The sequence below is a fragment of the Rhinatrema bivittatum genome, chromosome 6, assembly GCF_901001135.1.
Source record: "Rhinatrema bivittatum chromosome 6, aRhiBiv1.1, whole genome shotgun sequence".
Taxonomy (NCBI): Eukaryota; Metazoa; Chordata; class Amphibia; order Gymnophiona; family Rhinatrematidae; genus Rhinatrema; species Rhinatrema bivittatum.
The window spans coordinates 122,065,539-122,082,940 of NC_042620.1; positions in this window are offsets into that span (position 1 = coordinate 122,065,539).

A 17,402-nucleotide genomic window follows, 5' to 3' on the forward strand; every position below is an offset into this window, starting at 1 on the left:
AAGGATCAGGGAGGAGGGATGGCAGGGAAAGATGTGCATCATGCATAATTGCCCAACCAGTCACCCCTGCACTTTCCCCCATATCTGGCTGTAGTTCCATTTTCCTTCGATTCCATGGGGTCCAGGCAATTCTGTGGCAAGGGTAAGATTTTATCGCCCTCTCCACAAACATGGAATCATGGGAAACTAGAGCCCTGAATAAAGGTGGATATTATATGTAAACAGACAGCAAAGCTGCTTACCTCTAACGGGGGTTACATAGTAATAAAGTAAATGTCTGCAGAAAAAGACCCAAATGTTCCATCCATTCTGTCCAGAAATCTTTTTATTATTTATTTTATTTTATTCTTAGGGTTAAGTGTTGCTGTGTGCAGTTGCTCAGTCAACATGAGCTTTCCTCATCTTTGTCTCCATCATTAGCCACTAGGAATTGTCTGTGTTTATTCCATGCCCTTTTGAATTCCATTATTGTCTTTATCCTTACTACCTTCTCTGGGAGGGCATTCTATGCAATCACTTACCCTTTTCATGAAGAAGTACTCGCTGATGTTGTTCCTGACTTATTCTTGGAGCTTCATAATATGACCTCTTGTTCCACAGCTTTCTTTCCATCAAAAAAGGTTTGATTCCCATGCAATAATACCGTTCAGGAATTTAAAAGTCTGTATCATATCACCCCCGTCTTTCCTCTCCTCCAGCATAAACATATTTAGGTCTTCCAATCTCATCTCATAACTCTTTTGGTGTAGACCCCATGTCATTTTGGTTGCCTTTCTCTGGCCCTCGTCCATCCTGTCTCTCTCCTTTTTGAGATGTGATCTCCAGAACTGAGCACAGTACTCCAGATGAGACCTCACCAACGATTTGTATAAGGGCATTATCACGGCCTTTTTTCTTCTGGTTGTGCCTCTCTCTCTATGCAGCCCAGCATCCCTCTGGATTTAGCTACTGCCTTGTCACATTGTTTCATCCCCTATAGATCATCAGGCACTATCACCCCAAAGTCTCTTTCCCAGGCCATACACATCAGACATTCACCCTCACCCCTCCTCAATCACGTACAGCTTCTTTGGATTTCTGCACCACAAATGCATGACTCTGCATTTCTTGGCACTGAATCTCAATGCCAGGAAGTGCAGGTTCTCCATAGACAGCAAAATAAATCAGCTAAAACCAATGGGTGACATCATCTGAAGGTGCAGACACAGACCCAGCTCTCAGAGCCCAGACAGAAGTCTGTCTAAGCATTTGTGAGATCCCACATGCAGCTGCTACCTTGTGAGCCCCACCATCTCTTCCAGAGCTTATGTTTAAGCTTGGTAGTTGACTCACTAGGGAGAAAGGTGGTAATAAATATGTGGCTGATTTGTCCTGGTGTCTACAGAGAACCCCCACTACAGGTAAGCCACTTTATTCTCTCTGTTGCAAGCAGGATTAGATCGGCCATAACCAATAGGGAGTCAAGTTCAGGATTGCCTTGTGGAGCAAGTAACTAACAGAAAACCCAGAACCCACCCCATGGAGAGTGGATTACTGGGCAAACATACTATGCAGAACTGTTTAACCAAAGGTACTGCCTCTCTAGGACACACTGTCCAGACAGTATAGGGATGTGAAGGTATGAATAGATGAACAAGGAGCAGCTTTACAGATGTTCTCAATAGAAGTAGCCCTCAAATGAACCACTAAAATTGCCATGGCTTGTATTTGATGATCCTTGACAGAGTCCATAAGCTGTGATCCAGCTGAAGCACAGTAGTGCACTTTGCAGCCCACTAACCAATTGGACATAGGAAAGGGCAGTAACCAAAAGACCTATCTATTGAAATGGAAAGGCATGAATAGCTGAGAAGCTTAATGGTGAGACTGAGTCCTTTTCAAGTAATATGCTAGGGCTAAGGGAAGAACGTAGGCTGCACAAATTACATGATTGATGTAGATCGCAGATGCCACTTTTGGAAGAAATTTAGGGCAAGTGCAAAGAATGAATCTGTTGTGAAAAACTGAAGGTACAGCAAATAAGAGATTAAGGCCTATAAAAAAGAAGCTGAATCATCATGTAGAGGGATGCCAGGACTCTTCCTATCACTACCCAATCATGCAAGTATGGAAACACACAGACTCCCTTTTTCCATAGCTTTGTCTCTATGATTGCCAGGCACTTCATGAACACTCTTACAGTGGCTGAGATGCCAAATGTGAACACTTTGTACTGTTAGTGAATGCTTTCCACCACAACCCTGAGGAATCTTCAATGAGGGGGGTGTATAAGGGTGTGAGCATAAGTATTTTTCAGCTAAACAAACAGAATTTACAATCCAGTTTTTAAGGTTTGGAGCATGAAAGGTCTGAGACAGATTAGACAATTATTCATTGCGGACTCTACCTTTTTTGATGGAAATAAAACTGTAGAACAAGGGGTCATATTATGAAGCTCCAAGGATTTATTTATTTAATGTTTTTCTTAACCGACATTCATCAGAGATATCAAGCCGGTTTACATGTAACAGGCGAAAACGAAATAAGAAAAGAGCAGTTACAAAAAACAGGGTAAAGCAGAACTGGGAAGTGCATAAAAGGAATGCACTGTAGATGAGCGCAAAAGGCATGTAAGAAAACAAAACTAGAGAACTTATATACACAATATGTGTCCCAAACTTGCATTGGGTTGTGAAAGAACAAGTAGCCAGGGGCATGTACAATGTCTAGAAAAATTATATACACAATATGTTTCCTAGGTTTAGATTGGAGAGAAGCATTGGCAGGTTAAAGTATGCTGGGGTTGAGGGTAGGCTTGCTTAAATAGCCAAGTCTTGAGTTTTATTTTGAATTTTTGCATACTCGGCTCTAGTCTGAGTTCAGGTGGCATAGTGTTCCAAGCATAGGGGCCGGCGACGGAAATGGCACGCTCTTTTGTAGATTTGAGGTGTATATGTTTCGGGGCGGGAGTGTGGAGGGTACCTTTGTAAGAGGATCTGGTGGGTCTGTTAGAGGCGTGGAGGAGTATCGTGTCTTTTACCCAGTGCATGTTTTGGTTATGGAGGGTTTTGTGTATTATAATGAGTGTCTTGTAAGTGATGCGTTGGTGGATGGGGAGGAGGGTGCAGATGAGTCAAGACCAACATCAGGAAGTATTTCTTCATGAAAAGGTAGTCAAGAGCTGCAATCCCAATTTCAATTACCTCAGAGATTTTTATGCATATCTTCAAGTAAGACTCTATGTAGTTTAGAGTATTGCACAGAATTCAGGCTTGGGGAACCATAGACCTTTGGAGGAGGTAATTCTGGGAAATAAAAAAGAAAAAAATTAATGTGCTAAGTTCAATCAAGCGTTACAGTCAATTAATAAGGATATAGATCTGACAGAAGTTATGAATAGTGGAACAAATGGTCATAATTTAAGCTGACAGTATATGACGAGGCAATGTTTTAAAAGCATATTACCAATCTCACTGATTAGGGCACTTTTAAAGGGCCCACAGCAGGAAATCCTCCATGGCACCCCTGGATGACATTACAGGCCTCTTCCTAAATAAGGCCTGCTCTGCCCTGCCTCAGACACCTCGGCAATAGGTTGAACTCCTCAGAGTAGCTGTTTGCCACTTCGTTCCTGGTTCCTGATACTAATTCTGTTCCAGTGCCTTGACTTCATGTTCCTGGTTCCTTCCTGCTTCTTTGGAGTTCCTGTGTTCTCGTCTTGTGGTCCTTCGTCTGTCTTCGGTGTCTTCCTGCTGTTCCGCTTTGCCTTCTTCCCCCCAGATTGACTCCTCGGCTTGACCTCGACTTGGACCCCCAGCTTTGACTTCATTTGGATTCCTCGCTTGACTTCAGACCTTTTCTCGACCACTTTGGACTTCCACCTACCCCTGACCTCAGCCTTTTCTCGTCTCTGCTGTCTGCTGCCTGCCCTGACCTCTGCTTCGACTGATTTTGTTCTCTTCCCACTATCCAACTGTCTCTCTGCAATGGGTTCATCTCTTTACAGAGGACTATGCTTAAGTCCAGCTGGCCCCGCCATCCGAGGGCTCAACCTAAGGGGAACGACGGCTGGTATTGGCGAAGTTCCTGTTGGACCTTTGCTCCAACCAGCTATGCCTGCCAACTGTGAGGACCTGCAGGACTCCTCGCTGTGGGTAGCACCACCCTCACCAAGAGTCCACTTCCGCAACAGATTGCTGAGGCCATGGACCCAGCCGATCTCTCGGGCATCCAGGCCATTCCCAGCCTGGCACAGAAAATCCAGCAGTAGCAACAGTTCCTCGAGCTCTTGGTGGGCTCCATGGAGCAGCTCAATACCCGCGTTGACGCCACTACAGCCTCCGCTGTTCCTTTCACCTCCTGCAGTCCCATTAGTTCCAGAAGCGGCACCCATGGTACGTCTCTCGGTTCCTTCTCATTATGAAAAAAATCAGCTTTAAAATGTGAATGGAGATCACTATGAAGAAAAACAGTGAGCATGAGACCCGCCCCCTTGTGATGTCATCCAGCCCAGCGTCAAGCCGGTAAACGGCACCATTCCACCTGGCACTCCCCTTTGTGCAACCCTTGGTGCTACCTTTTTTCGTTTTTTTCTTTTTAACTTCTATGTTTCTTCCACTTTTGTTTACCTTTCTCTTTTTTCATAGTTGTTATCCCTTGTTAACAATTTTCATTGTTATTAATGTTAAATGTATTTGACAAAGGTAACTTTTTTTTCCTGCATCTCCTGTTTTAATGTAAACTGGTATGATTTGTATATTATACAAGAATGTCGGTATATAAAAATTAAAAATAAATAAATAAAATACATTATGCAGGAGATCCAAAACAGTGACGTGGATTTTTGAATCAGTGCTTTATGCATTTTTCACTTCAGCCGGCACAATTTTCCAGCAATACTATCAAGACCACCTTCATTCTCTGCCTCTTGGATGGGAAGACCTTGGCTTGGGCCTCTTTGTGGGAGCATGGGGATGCGATACTGCAGGACTTGCAACAATTCATTAAGGTCTTTAAGCTTGCGTTTAATGAACCCGGCTGGCTGGCACTGTGGGTTCAGATCTTCTACATCTCCGGCAGAACAATCGGCCCTTAATGGACTATGCCACGAATTCCGGACCATGGCCACCAAGCTGAACTGGAGGGAGGACAGCCTTTGGAGTATCTTTCTGGAAGGGCTATTGGCTCGGGTAAAAGATGAGCTAGCCGCTAGGGAGCTCCTCGAAACCCTGGATGCTCTCAGCGACGTGGCTTGGAGAAGTTACTGCCACCTCCAACAGTGGGCCCGGGTGCAGCGCCCCTCCTCAAAGGCAGTGGTGCTGGCCCCATCCTTTTCACGCCCCTTCTCGGCGTGACCGGCGATGGCTACCACTGCTGCATGGGTTGAGGAACCTATGCAGCTAGGACAGGGACGTCCTACTCCGGAAGAGAGGCTCCACCACCACAACCAGGGGCTCTGTTTCTATTGTGCTGGATCGAGCACCAGCTGGCATCCTGCCCCCAGAAACCCAGAAACTAGCAAGCCTAGGATCTAGTGGGGAGATGACTTTAGGCTTTACTACGCCTGCTCCTCAACTCACCTTCCCAGTGTCTATTTTGGTGGATGGTCATGAGTTCCCCATCTTAGCACTGGTCGACTCAGGCACCAGGGGGAACTTTATAATGAAGGCGCTAGTGGATCATCTATGGCTTCCAGTGGTTCTTTGAAAGATGCTAGTAGTTATCTCCTCCATTCCTGGTTGGATTACCACAGCCATGGCCTCTCTGCACCTCTGCATGGGCATCTTGCAGATGAAGAGTAAAATATTCTGCATCAGTGATAAAGCAGTACACCCTATCATGTTGGGGCTGCCCTGGCTGCAGCTTCATTCTCCTCACCTCGACTGGTGCTCACTTCAGCTGGGGAGCTGGAGGGCCTTTTGCCACAACTCCTGCCTACAATGAATTGAGTCTCCACCAATTCTGCCCCTGGCAATGACAGTATTGGGACTTCCCCCTCAGTATGCTGAATATGCTGGCGTATCCTCCAAGGGGAAGGTGGAGGCACTGTCTGCCCATGCACCTTCAACTGTGCCATCAATCTTCTACCCGGCACTGAACTACCACGAGGAAGGGTATATCCCTTGTTGGTCCCAGAAACTACAGCCATGTCTGAGTACATCAAGAACCTTGACCAGGGTTTCATTAGGCCCTCCACATCCTCTGCTGGGATGGGGTTTTTCTTTGTGTCCAAAAAATTGATCTTTATGCCCCTGTTTAGATTACTGGGGACCAAATGCCATAAAGAAAGACAGTTATTTGCTGCCACTCATTTCTAAGCTCTTTGACTGCCTCCAGGGGGCCAGGGTGTTTACGAAGCTGGATCTCCATGCGGCCTATAATCTAATTCATATAAAGAAGGCGATGAGTAGAAAACAACATTCAATACGTGGGACAGCCACTATGAATACTTGGTGATGCCCTTGCCTGTGTAACACCCTCATGATATTCCAAAAAATAATGAATGAGATCTTTAGAGACCTCCTGTACGTTTGTTATCATGTAACTCGATGATATTGTCATCTTCTCAAAGGATCTTGTGGCCTACCATCAGGACATTCGCCACATCCTCCAGAGGCTAAGGGGAAATAAATTATTTGCGAAATGGAAAAGTGCCTCAAAGCTTACCCTTCTTAGGCTGTATTGTTTCCAGCTGGGGCTTCCATATGGATCAGGATAAGGTCAAGTGTATCCAGGACTGGGTGCAACAGATTCATCAGCTTCAGTGCCCTGCAGAGGTTTTTGGGCTTCGCAAACTACTACTACCCAGAAAGGTGTCAATACCAAGGTCAATACCAAGGTTTGGCCTCCAGAGGCGGTCACTGCCTTTCTAGAGCTGAAGAAAGCCTTCCTCCAGGAACCATGCCTCCATCATCCAGACCGCACATGTCTTTATCTTGGAAGTCAACGCCTTCTCCTTAGGCGTAGGGGCCATGCTAAGCCAGCACTCTAGTATGGGAGTTCTTCGTCCCTGCTCCTTCTTCTCGCAAAAGTTCTCCTCCGCAGGGAGGAACTATGGAATTGGAATTATTGGCCATCAAACTGGCACTTGAGGAGTGGCGGCAGTGGTTGGAAAGTGTGCAACACCGTATTACAATACACCGAACTTGGAACATCATCAGGCAGAACGACAAGAATGCACGCCAAGCCTGATGGTCCTGTTCTTCGCATGTTTTGACTTTGAAGTGATACACCAATCTGCATCTAAGAATGCACGGGTGAATGCCCTCTCCTGATCTTTTGAGGCAGAGGATATACCTGATCCCCCAGACACATTATCAATCTAGCCCAGATCCTCTTGGCCTCCTCAGTGACCGTTCCTCCAAGGAAGACGGTCGTTCCATGTCGACTCTGAAAGTTTTGAAGTAGTCCCACAACTCCCATGTCACAGGTCACCCTGGACGGGCTCAGCCTCTCACACTGCTCCAGCAGTATTATTGGTGGCCTCAGATGCAGAGGGGTAGATTTTTAAAAACAGCGCGATCGCGTACTTTTGTTTGCGCAGCAGGCGCAAACAAAAGTACGCTGGATTTTATAAGATACGTGCATAGCCGTGCGTATCCTCTAAAATCCTGCATCGGCGCGCGCAAGGCTGCCGATTTGGGCAGCCGGCGCGTGCCGATCCGTGCAGCCTGCCTCCGTTCCTCCGAGGCCGCTCCGAAATCGGAGCAGCCTCGGAGGGAACTCTCCTTTCGCCCTCCCCTCACCTTCCCCTCCTTTCCTCTACCTAACCCACCCCCCCGGCCCTATCTACCCCCCCCCCTACCTTTGTCCATAGATCTACGCATGCGAAAGCAGACGTAAATCTACGCGTGCCAGCAGACTGCTGGCGCGCCATCCTCCGACCCGGGGGCTGGTCAGGAGGCCTGGACCACGCCCCCGGGCCGGCGCCACGCCCCCAGTCCCGCCCCCAAAATGCCGCCCCCCCGCCCCCGAAACACAGCGTCATCGGGTCCCGCCCCCGACACCCCCCCCTTCCAAAAACCCCGGGACCTACGCGCATCCCGGGGCTCTGCGCGCGCCGGCGGCCTATGGAAAATAGGCGCGCCGGTGCACAAGGCTTTTAAAATCCGCCCGAGAGCGTCATCAGGGCCTACGTGGACTCTTGTCCTACCTGCGCCCAGCAAAAGCTGTTGGTGGGATGACCTTGGACGCTGTTACAGCCATTGCCAGCTCCCAGGGAACCTTGGACCCATGTGTCCACCGATTTCATGCTGAATCTTTCCCTCTCTAATGGCTGCAGCACAATCTAAGTTGTTGTTGACCGATTTTCAAAGATGGCCCACTTTGTTCCCCTTCCTGACCTTCCCTCAGCACCCGAACTGGCCAGACTGTTTACTCATCACATTTTTCGACTGCAAGGCTTGCCCAAGCATATCGTTTCAGACTGGGGTGCCCAGTTTACAGCCAAATACTGGCTCTCCCTTTGCTGGAAGTTTAAATCACGCTGAACTACACCACTGCCTACCATTCCCAAGCAACGGTCAGTCAGAGTGGACTAACCAGACTCTGAAAAGCTTCCTGAGGGCCTTCATAATTGATAGCCAGGACAATTAGGCCGCCCTCCTTCCGTGGGCGTAGTTCTCTCATAGCTCTCATATTAGCTCTGCCACGGGATCATCACCATTCCAAATTATGTACGGGAGACAACCTTCTCCTCCATTACCAATCCCACTAACGGTTTCTTCTCCGGCAGCGGAAAGATTAAATGATTTCTTTGCTTCGGTGTTTACTGAAGAGGATGTTAGGGAGGTACCCGTAATGGAGAAAGTTTTCATGGGTAATGATTCAGATGGACTGAATCAAATCACGGTGAACCTAGAAGTTGTGGTAGGCCTGATTGACAAACTGAAGAGTAGTAAATCACCTGGACCGGATGGTATACACCCCAGAGTTCTGAAGGAGCTAAAAAATGAAATTTCAGACCTATTAGTAAAAATTTGTAACCTATCATTAAAATCATCCATTGTACCTGAAGACTGGAGGATAGCAAATGTAACCCCATATTTAAAAAGGGCTCCAGGGGCAATCCGGGAAACTACAGACCAGTTAGCCTGACTTCAGTGCCAGGAAAAATAGTGGAAAGTGTTCTAAACATTAAAATCACAGAACATACAGAAAGACATGGTTTAATGGAACAAAGTCAGCATGGCTTTACCCAGGGCAAGTCTTGCCTTACAAATCTGCTTCACTTTTTTGAAGGAGTTAATAAACATGTGGATAAAGGTGAACCGGTAGATGTAGTATACTTGGATTTTCAGTAGGCATTTGACAAAGTTCCTCATGAGAGGCTTCTAGGAAAAGTAAAAAGTCATGGGATAGGTGGCCATGTCCTTTTGTGGATTGCAAACTGGCTAAAAGACAATTTTCTCAGTGGAAGGGAGTGGACAGTGGAGTGCCTCAGGGATCTGTATTGGGACCCTTACTTTTCAATATATTTATTAATGATCTGGAAAGAAATACGAGTGAGATAATCAAATTTGCAGATTACACAAAATTGTTCAGAGTAGTTAAATCACAAGCAGATTGTGATAAATTGCAGGAAGACCTTGTGAGACTGGAAAATTGGGCATCCAAATGGCAGATGAAATTTAATGTGGATAAGTGCAAGGTGATGCATATAGGGAAAAATAACCCATGCTATAATTATGTTGGGTTCCATATTAGGTGCTACAACCTAAGAAAGAGATCTAGGTGTCATAGTGGATAACACATTGAAATCGTCGGTTCAGTGTGCTGCGGCAGTCAAAAAAGCAAATAGAATGTTGAGAATTATTAGAAAGGGAATGGTGAATGAAACGGAAAATGTCATAATGCCTCTGTATCGCTCCATGGTGAGACCGCACCTTGAATACTGTGTACAATTCTGGTCGCCGCATCTAAAAAAAGATATAATTGCGATGGAGAAGGTACAAAGAAGGGCTACCAAAATGATAAGGGGAATGGAACAGCTCCCCTATGAGGAAAGACTAAAGATGTTAGGACTTTTAAGCTTGGAGAAGAGACGGCGCAAGGCTGCCCAAAATCGGCAGCCTGAGCGTGCCGAGCCGCGCAGCCTGCCTCCGTTCCCTCCGAGGCCTCTCCGAAATCGTAGCAGCCTCGGCGGGAACTTTTCTTCGCCCTCCCCCCACCTTCCCCTCCCTAACCCACCCCCCCCCGGCCCTATCTAAATCTCCCCCCTACCTCTATCACGAAATTTATGCCTGCTGGAAGCAGGCTTAACTTTGCGCACGCCGAGCCGGCTGACACGCTCCATGTTCCGGTCCGGGGGCTGGTCCTGGGGCCACTGTCACGCTCCCGGAATGCACCTGAGCCGGAATCACACCCCCCGAACACGCCCCCGAAACGCCGTGTCACTCCCGACACGCCCCCGAAACGCCGCGTCACTCTCGCCATGCCCCCCCGACACGCCCCTCCATGCGCGTCCTGGGACTTGCGCGCACCGCCGAGACTATGCAAAATAGGCTCGGCGTTCGCAGGGGGGGTTTGGGGTAGATTTTCGGGGGGTACGTGCGTAAGACACGAGCGTACCCCTTTGAAAATCTACCCCTTAGAGAATAGCCACTGCTATTAGCAATGGTAACATGGAATAGGCTTAGTTTTTGGGTTCTTGCCAGGTTCTTATGGCCTGGATTGGCCACTGTTGGAAACAGGATGCTGGGCTTGATGGACCCTTGGTCTGACCTAGTATGGCATTTTCTTATGTTCTTACTGCTCAGGAGCTCCAGGAACCTCAGATTCATATGGAAGAAATGCTCCATAAAGCAGTTCAAACAGCCAAGAAGGCAATGGATGCTCACTAACAGCCGGCATCACAATTCAAAGCTGGGGACAAGATGTGGCTGAGTTCCCACTATAGCCATCTCATGCCTCACTACATCAGGCCCTTCCCTATTTCCCGTTAAGAAGAGCCGATAACTTATCATCAACTATGCCTACCTGTCTCCTTGGGAGTCCATGTCTTTCATGTTTCCCTCCTGAAGCCTCTAGTCCTCATGTGGTCTTTCTGGAAGTTGCCTAGACCCCAGGTCTACCACGTGAAAGAGATCTTGGACATTTGATGTCAGAACAAGAGGTGGTAATATTGATTTCCTGGGAGGGGTACGGCCCAGAGAATACATGGAAGCCTACCTCAAACATCCAGTAAAAGGGTCTCCCCTAAGGCATTCCATGCTTCGCATCCAAAGTCCCGGCTTGTCCCTGGTTGAAAACGCGACTGGCCACCGCACAAGCTCAATGCACCATCCTAGGAACGCCACTCAGCTGAGTGGGGCGTCCCTAGGTACACACGCGACTCAAGCACTTTTAAAGGGCCTGAGGTGGGAAATCTTCTGCGGTGCACCTGGTTGACATCACAGGCCTCTTCCTATATAAGGTCTGCTCTGCCCTGCCTCAGACGCCTCAGCAATAGGTGAACTCCTCGGAGTAGTTGTTTGCCACATCATTCCTGGTTCTGATCCTTATTCTGTTCTAGTACCTTGTCTTCATGTTCCTGGTTCCTTCCTGTTTCTTTGGACCTGTGTACTTGTCTGTCTTCGGTGTCTTCCTGCTGCTCTACCTTGCCTTCTTCCCTCCCATATTGACTTCTCGGCTTGGACCCCTGGCTTTCTCTTCATTTGGATTCCTGGTTTGACGTCGGACCTCTTCTTGATCATGTTGGACTTCTACCTGCCTTCTGTCCACTGCTTGCTCATCTTGTTGAACGCCGCCTGCCCCTGACATCGGCTTGCTCTTGCCTCTGCCTGCTGCCTGACCTGACCCCTACTTGGACTGATTTCGTTCTCTTCCTGATTTCGTTCTCTTCCTGCTGGCCAACTATCTCCTGCAACGGATTCATCTCTTCACAGAGGCCCATGCCTAAGTCCAGCTGGCCCCAGCACCCAAGGGCTTAACTAAGAGGAACGAGGGCTGGTATTGGTGAAGTTCCTGTTGGGCCTCTGCTTCAGCCAGCTCTGCCTGCTGCAGGTCCTCACCGTCAGCAGGCAGATTGGCTGAAGCAGAGGCCCATGGGTAGCACCCACCTCACCTCAGTCCAAGGGTCTACTTCCGCAACAATCCCTGTGAATCCTTCCTCATCTGACCATTGCTTTTATCATCCCTGCACATCTGCTCTCTTCTTTCCCACAGGATGAGGTCTGTCAGCTAGCACAGGCTTCCTTCAGTCTTGAGAGACTGACAAGATTGGGCCCATCAAGTGCTATGGGCTTCCTTCAGTCTTACATACTTGGGGGGGATGTGGAATGTCAATTTCATTGCAGCACAGGGCCTCCACAGTCTTGCATACTACAGGATGGGAGTCCACTAGCCATGGGACCAAAAAAAACAAACACCCTTTTGGTTGGGGGCACACAAGCCAAGTTCCATTCCTCCCTCTGTCCCCGCCCCCATCAGTCTCTCTCCCCTGCCACCTCATATGTTCCTCATATGTTCCCCACCCCAACCCCCCTCTCTGTCTCAGCTCCCTCTTTCTCTTTCTCCCCGCTACTTCCACTTCCCCCTCCTGATCAGCAACACCTTAAGCCACTTCCTCCTTCTCTTCTGCCACCTGGCCTGACTGTATATCCCTGGGTTAGAAGGCATGGAATTTATTGATGTTTTGGGATCCTGCCAGGTACTTGGGATGGCAAATCTTATGCTGCTTTGAGTCACACCAGTTTGTCCAGTTAATTTTCAAGTCTTTCAGACTCCTCTGGAGTTCAAGGCAGCAGTCCAGAATTACAGATATGGAGGATGAGGGCGACGTACACCACTCTATTCCTCCTGTGGCTCAACAGCTGCTGCCTGCCCGACCCTTCCCTGATTTCCCACAGTGATTCTGCAGGAAAGACTAGATTTTGGTAGGGCCATGGCCCTTGTGGCCCACCTGATATTGACACCTATGGTTGAAATATTCATTTAAAATCTGTGAGATCAATTTTGAATGCAGTGCTCATGCAAAAACAATGCAGATTTTGAAAAGCCACAAATTGTGGATATATATTTGAACCTTAATAAACTTTCAATTTAAAAAAAATAAATAAAAAGCCACAAAATATATGCATATTTACCCGTGCACACATGAGAAATCAGGTGGGCGGAGCATGGGCGTTCCAGGGCGGGACCAAAACTTATGCACATAACTATATTTTAAAACCGAAAACCATAGTGCCCCATGCACTAGATACCCATTTAACTTTACTGCTGCACCTGAAGAGGAACAGCTCTGTAGATCTCACGTTTTAGGGCTTATAGGATAGGGTGAGGGGTCCAGGTCAACTAGGCAGTATGAAAAACCAGAGGAGTCTGAAAGACTTGAAAATTAACTGGACAAACTGATGGACTAATTGGGAAAGTGGGAATGTGCCCTGTGTGAGCATATTTTAAAATGCACTTACATATGTGCGTAAAAGCTGATAAAGTCCAATGGAAGACATGCGTGCTAGCTTTGCTCGAGTAACCTCTTAAAATTAGGAGCATAGTTTTGCAGAGTGGTGTATTTTAAAACATACATACGCAAATGTATGCATGACTTAAAACTCCAGCATATCTCCACTTATGAGCCGCTATGTTTGTGTATGGGTGCACGCACACTCATTTGAAAATAACCATCTGTGCTTCTTGTTTTGGTTTTTGTTGCACTTGACAGCAGTACAGTACATATAATGCTATCACACAATACTTTGATCTTGGATGCCTTTAACTCAAAGTTCTTTCAAACCGAAGGGTGAAAAGCCATAAATATGCTAGCACTGTATCACTGGCATTCCTAACCTGCTGTATACAATAATTTATCATTCTCTGGAGAATCCTTTCTACCACCGTATTTAAAAGGAATAGGGCTACATGTTTAACTTACCAGAATGCACAGTTTTAGAGTGAATAGTTCTCTCTCACATTTAAATGCAATTTAATCACTTTTCTTGCATAAATCTTTGAATCCTTCTTGCACCATAAACTGTTTAATTTTAAGACAGACTTGCTTTTGAACAATTACTGGAGAAGAGTCATTATAGTTAGAATAATTAATTTAAGCTGCCCAAGAAAAGTGTTACACAGATAAGAAAACAACATAATCATTCTACCTGTAGCAAACTCTTAAGCAACAAGGATTTCATACTGGGAATTCATTCTCTACAGTAACAGAGATACTACAAAATTAATTCTATTAATTTTGCATGTGTAATCAACCACAGAATAAACATATTGAACTGCAAAACAAGAAGCTACACTATATCTACTGTCCTACTTTGCAGTGTTTTTCATTAAAATTTTGAGTTTTAGTGCCATTGAACTAATTTTGTGAGCTAGTCTCAGAAGGTTTGCAAACTGCTTCTCTTCCATCAATTAAAGACCACCAGCTAAGTAAAATAAAGATCATTATTACTGTAACAACAACTAAAACCTTCTTTAAAGACTGGCGTGAATTCTCAAAAGTCAGGCTATTATGAGTTAAGGGGGTTTTAAAAAGGTAGTTGATAGAATCAGGACCTGGTGCATAATGCTTTTCTTCTACTCTGTCTCTATCTAAAAGGACTTTGATGAATTGGGCTCTTAAGGCTCAGTGCAGCTCTATACATAACTATACAGGTTACCTAAACTTGATTCTCAGGTCAGTTCCTGATGCTTTGTCTTAGCCCAGCTAAGAGTGCTCCCCAGACAGCATTCAGGACCTTTGGAAGGAGGGAATCTCATGCAATAGTCCTCTATGATGAGTACATGCTATTTCAAGATGAACCATAATTCTTGGCATTCCGCTAAAGGAATGTGTTGCCATGGCTGTGCTAGAACTTGGGGAGGTGGATGAAAGTGCAAAATGCCAAGTAGTCATAAATAATATTAATAAACACAGGTATTTTCTAGGTGCTCACACCTACACCTAAAACATGCTGTCAAGAACCCAAACATGGCATAAAGCAGATCAAATATGAATAAACATCAGCCAACTTGCAAGCTGGTGAGAGACAACATATACTGTAGTTAATGCTGTGCTTTCTGATCCAATGCACATTTCACAGCAGCTTACTCAATATTTCTCTTTGATTTTGACACTATAAACAAAATTTAAAACTCTCAGCAATGTGGTGCAGCATCAACATTCTGGTCCAGAAAAAAGAGCTCAGATGGATTGTTCTGCTGGTATCGGATAACCAGGTATCTTGCTAAAGCAATTCTTGATGGCTGGTCACTGAATGCAGCTTGGGTGCCCATTGTTAACATTTCTCCTCCTTGGACATCTAGCACAACTGGAACCTGTTTCTAGATCCAACCAGTGCCTTGCTAAGAGGAAGATCTAAAACGTAAACACCCTGAACCACATTGTTTAATACTTGTCATATTTGTTTTGCATATTGTTTGTAACTGTAGCATAATTGTTTATGTTTTTGATTTTGTATTTCTATTTATGATATACTCTTACTAAAGCCTTGTTTAGAATGGAAAAATTTAACTTAACTGATAATTTCCTTTCCTTAAGTCCTGCTACACCAGTTCAGATGCATGGTTTTATTCTTCCTACTAGCAGATGGAGACAGAGGACACACCTTTTTCTGTAACATCATCACTGATTGTTAACATGGTGTAGCTCCAGCAAAAGTTAGTATTCGTAAGTCAAAGCCATGAAGGATAAAAATCTGGATCAAAAATTATGTGTATTATAACCTGAAATACAACACTTAAAAAGGATCCTCCTTCAAGAAAATACCTTCCAAAATTATTTTGGTTAATAAGGAGGAACAAGAAAAGATGAAAATAAGTGAATCTCCTGTTGTTCTCTAGACAAGAGCAATCAATTTCTGTAATCTGAGGTACACTAAAATAAAAAAAGTGCACAGGCCCAACTTCCAGGAGGTTCCTGCACTGGTGTAGCAGGATTCTAGGAAAGGAAATTATCAGGTAAGTTCAATTTCTCCTTCCTTATCATCAAGCTACATCAGTCCAGATGTATAGGAAGTACCCAACAATTACTCTCAAATGCAAAAAATGGTGTTCTCAAATTGTACAAAAATTTTTTATTATGAAATACAATACATAACACCTTCTCACAATTTTACATATAATAAATCAACAATAAAATAACGCCCCCCCCCCCACCCCCAAAGTTCTTGTAACCCAACTATGACCTAGTTTTGACAAATCCACTTCGTCTTCTTCAGGGGACACCCCATTTAAAACTACATCACCCCCCCCCCACATCTTCTATAAGACATCAATAGGAAGTGTCTGCAAAAATTAAAACATATAATACGTTACTTTGTTATCAATGCAAAAACAATACATTTTATTCAAGCCATCTTTTACAAAACCACTTTCCAAGATAGCTAAAAAAAACTATAAGTTTCAATCATATAATAATAATATTCTTCCCAATAATTTCATATTAACTTGCACTACTGCACATGTATTTTGTTATATCACTTACCTATTTTCTACAACCAACAATACTTTTGTGAAAATAAACTACTCTCCACACTGTCAGAACCTCCTATAAGCCACCAGCACCAACATGCTTCTTCAATGTGATACTATGAGTCCAAGGCTTTACATAACTTCATATGACTACAGACCTGCTTCAAAAAGACAAGCAAAATTATCATAATACCAATCATTTCATCAAACATGAATCACATCAAACCACAACGTGATTCCCAAACACTCACCTCCTTCAAGAGCATATTCCACCGTTTCATTTAAAGCTAACTTTCACGATGGCTCCACATGTTTTTCTTGTTCTTAAACCCACTTTGCCGAATCTACCACATAGTTCACCAACATCCAAACAATTCTACAAAATAGAGATAAATATCATCTTCCATAAACCTCCTCATTCAATTAACCATACACCATATTATAAACAGAAAAACATATATTTTTAAAGAAACTCACCAAATTCAGCTCTTAACCGACTTCCTCAACCCCGCCTAGTTTCAGCATGCGCACAACTGTTACAAAGACGTCTGCACTACGTATTACGTGAGCCTGCTTTTAAATATTACTCACACTAATAAACCCCGCCTGGATTTACAAGCAGGCACAAAAACGCACAACTGTTTCTAAAATGTCCCCACACCACACTACACAATCTACTCACCTCCAATACATACACCATCCACCCACCTACACTTAACCATCCACACCATATGATACACATCCTTTCATTCAATCCTTAAACAAACAACTCCACAATTACTTGTTATTACTTCAACCACACCACAACCTGAACTCCAGCATATAATTTCCAAATGTATCCATTATAGGAACATATTCCACTCAATCTCTACATTCATACCGTCCGGCTCTACTGTTTTCCAATCAAAAATAAATTGTGTTCTCTTCTAACACTGCAGAAACATCTCCCCCCCCCTACTTAAATGCACTTGCGCAATTACACGAAATTTTATCTTCTAACT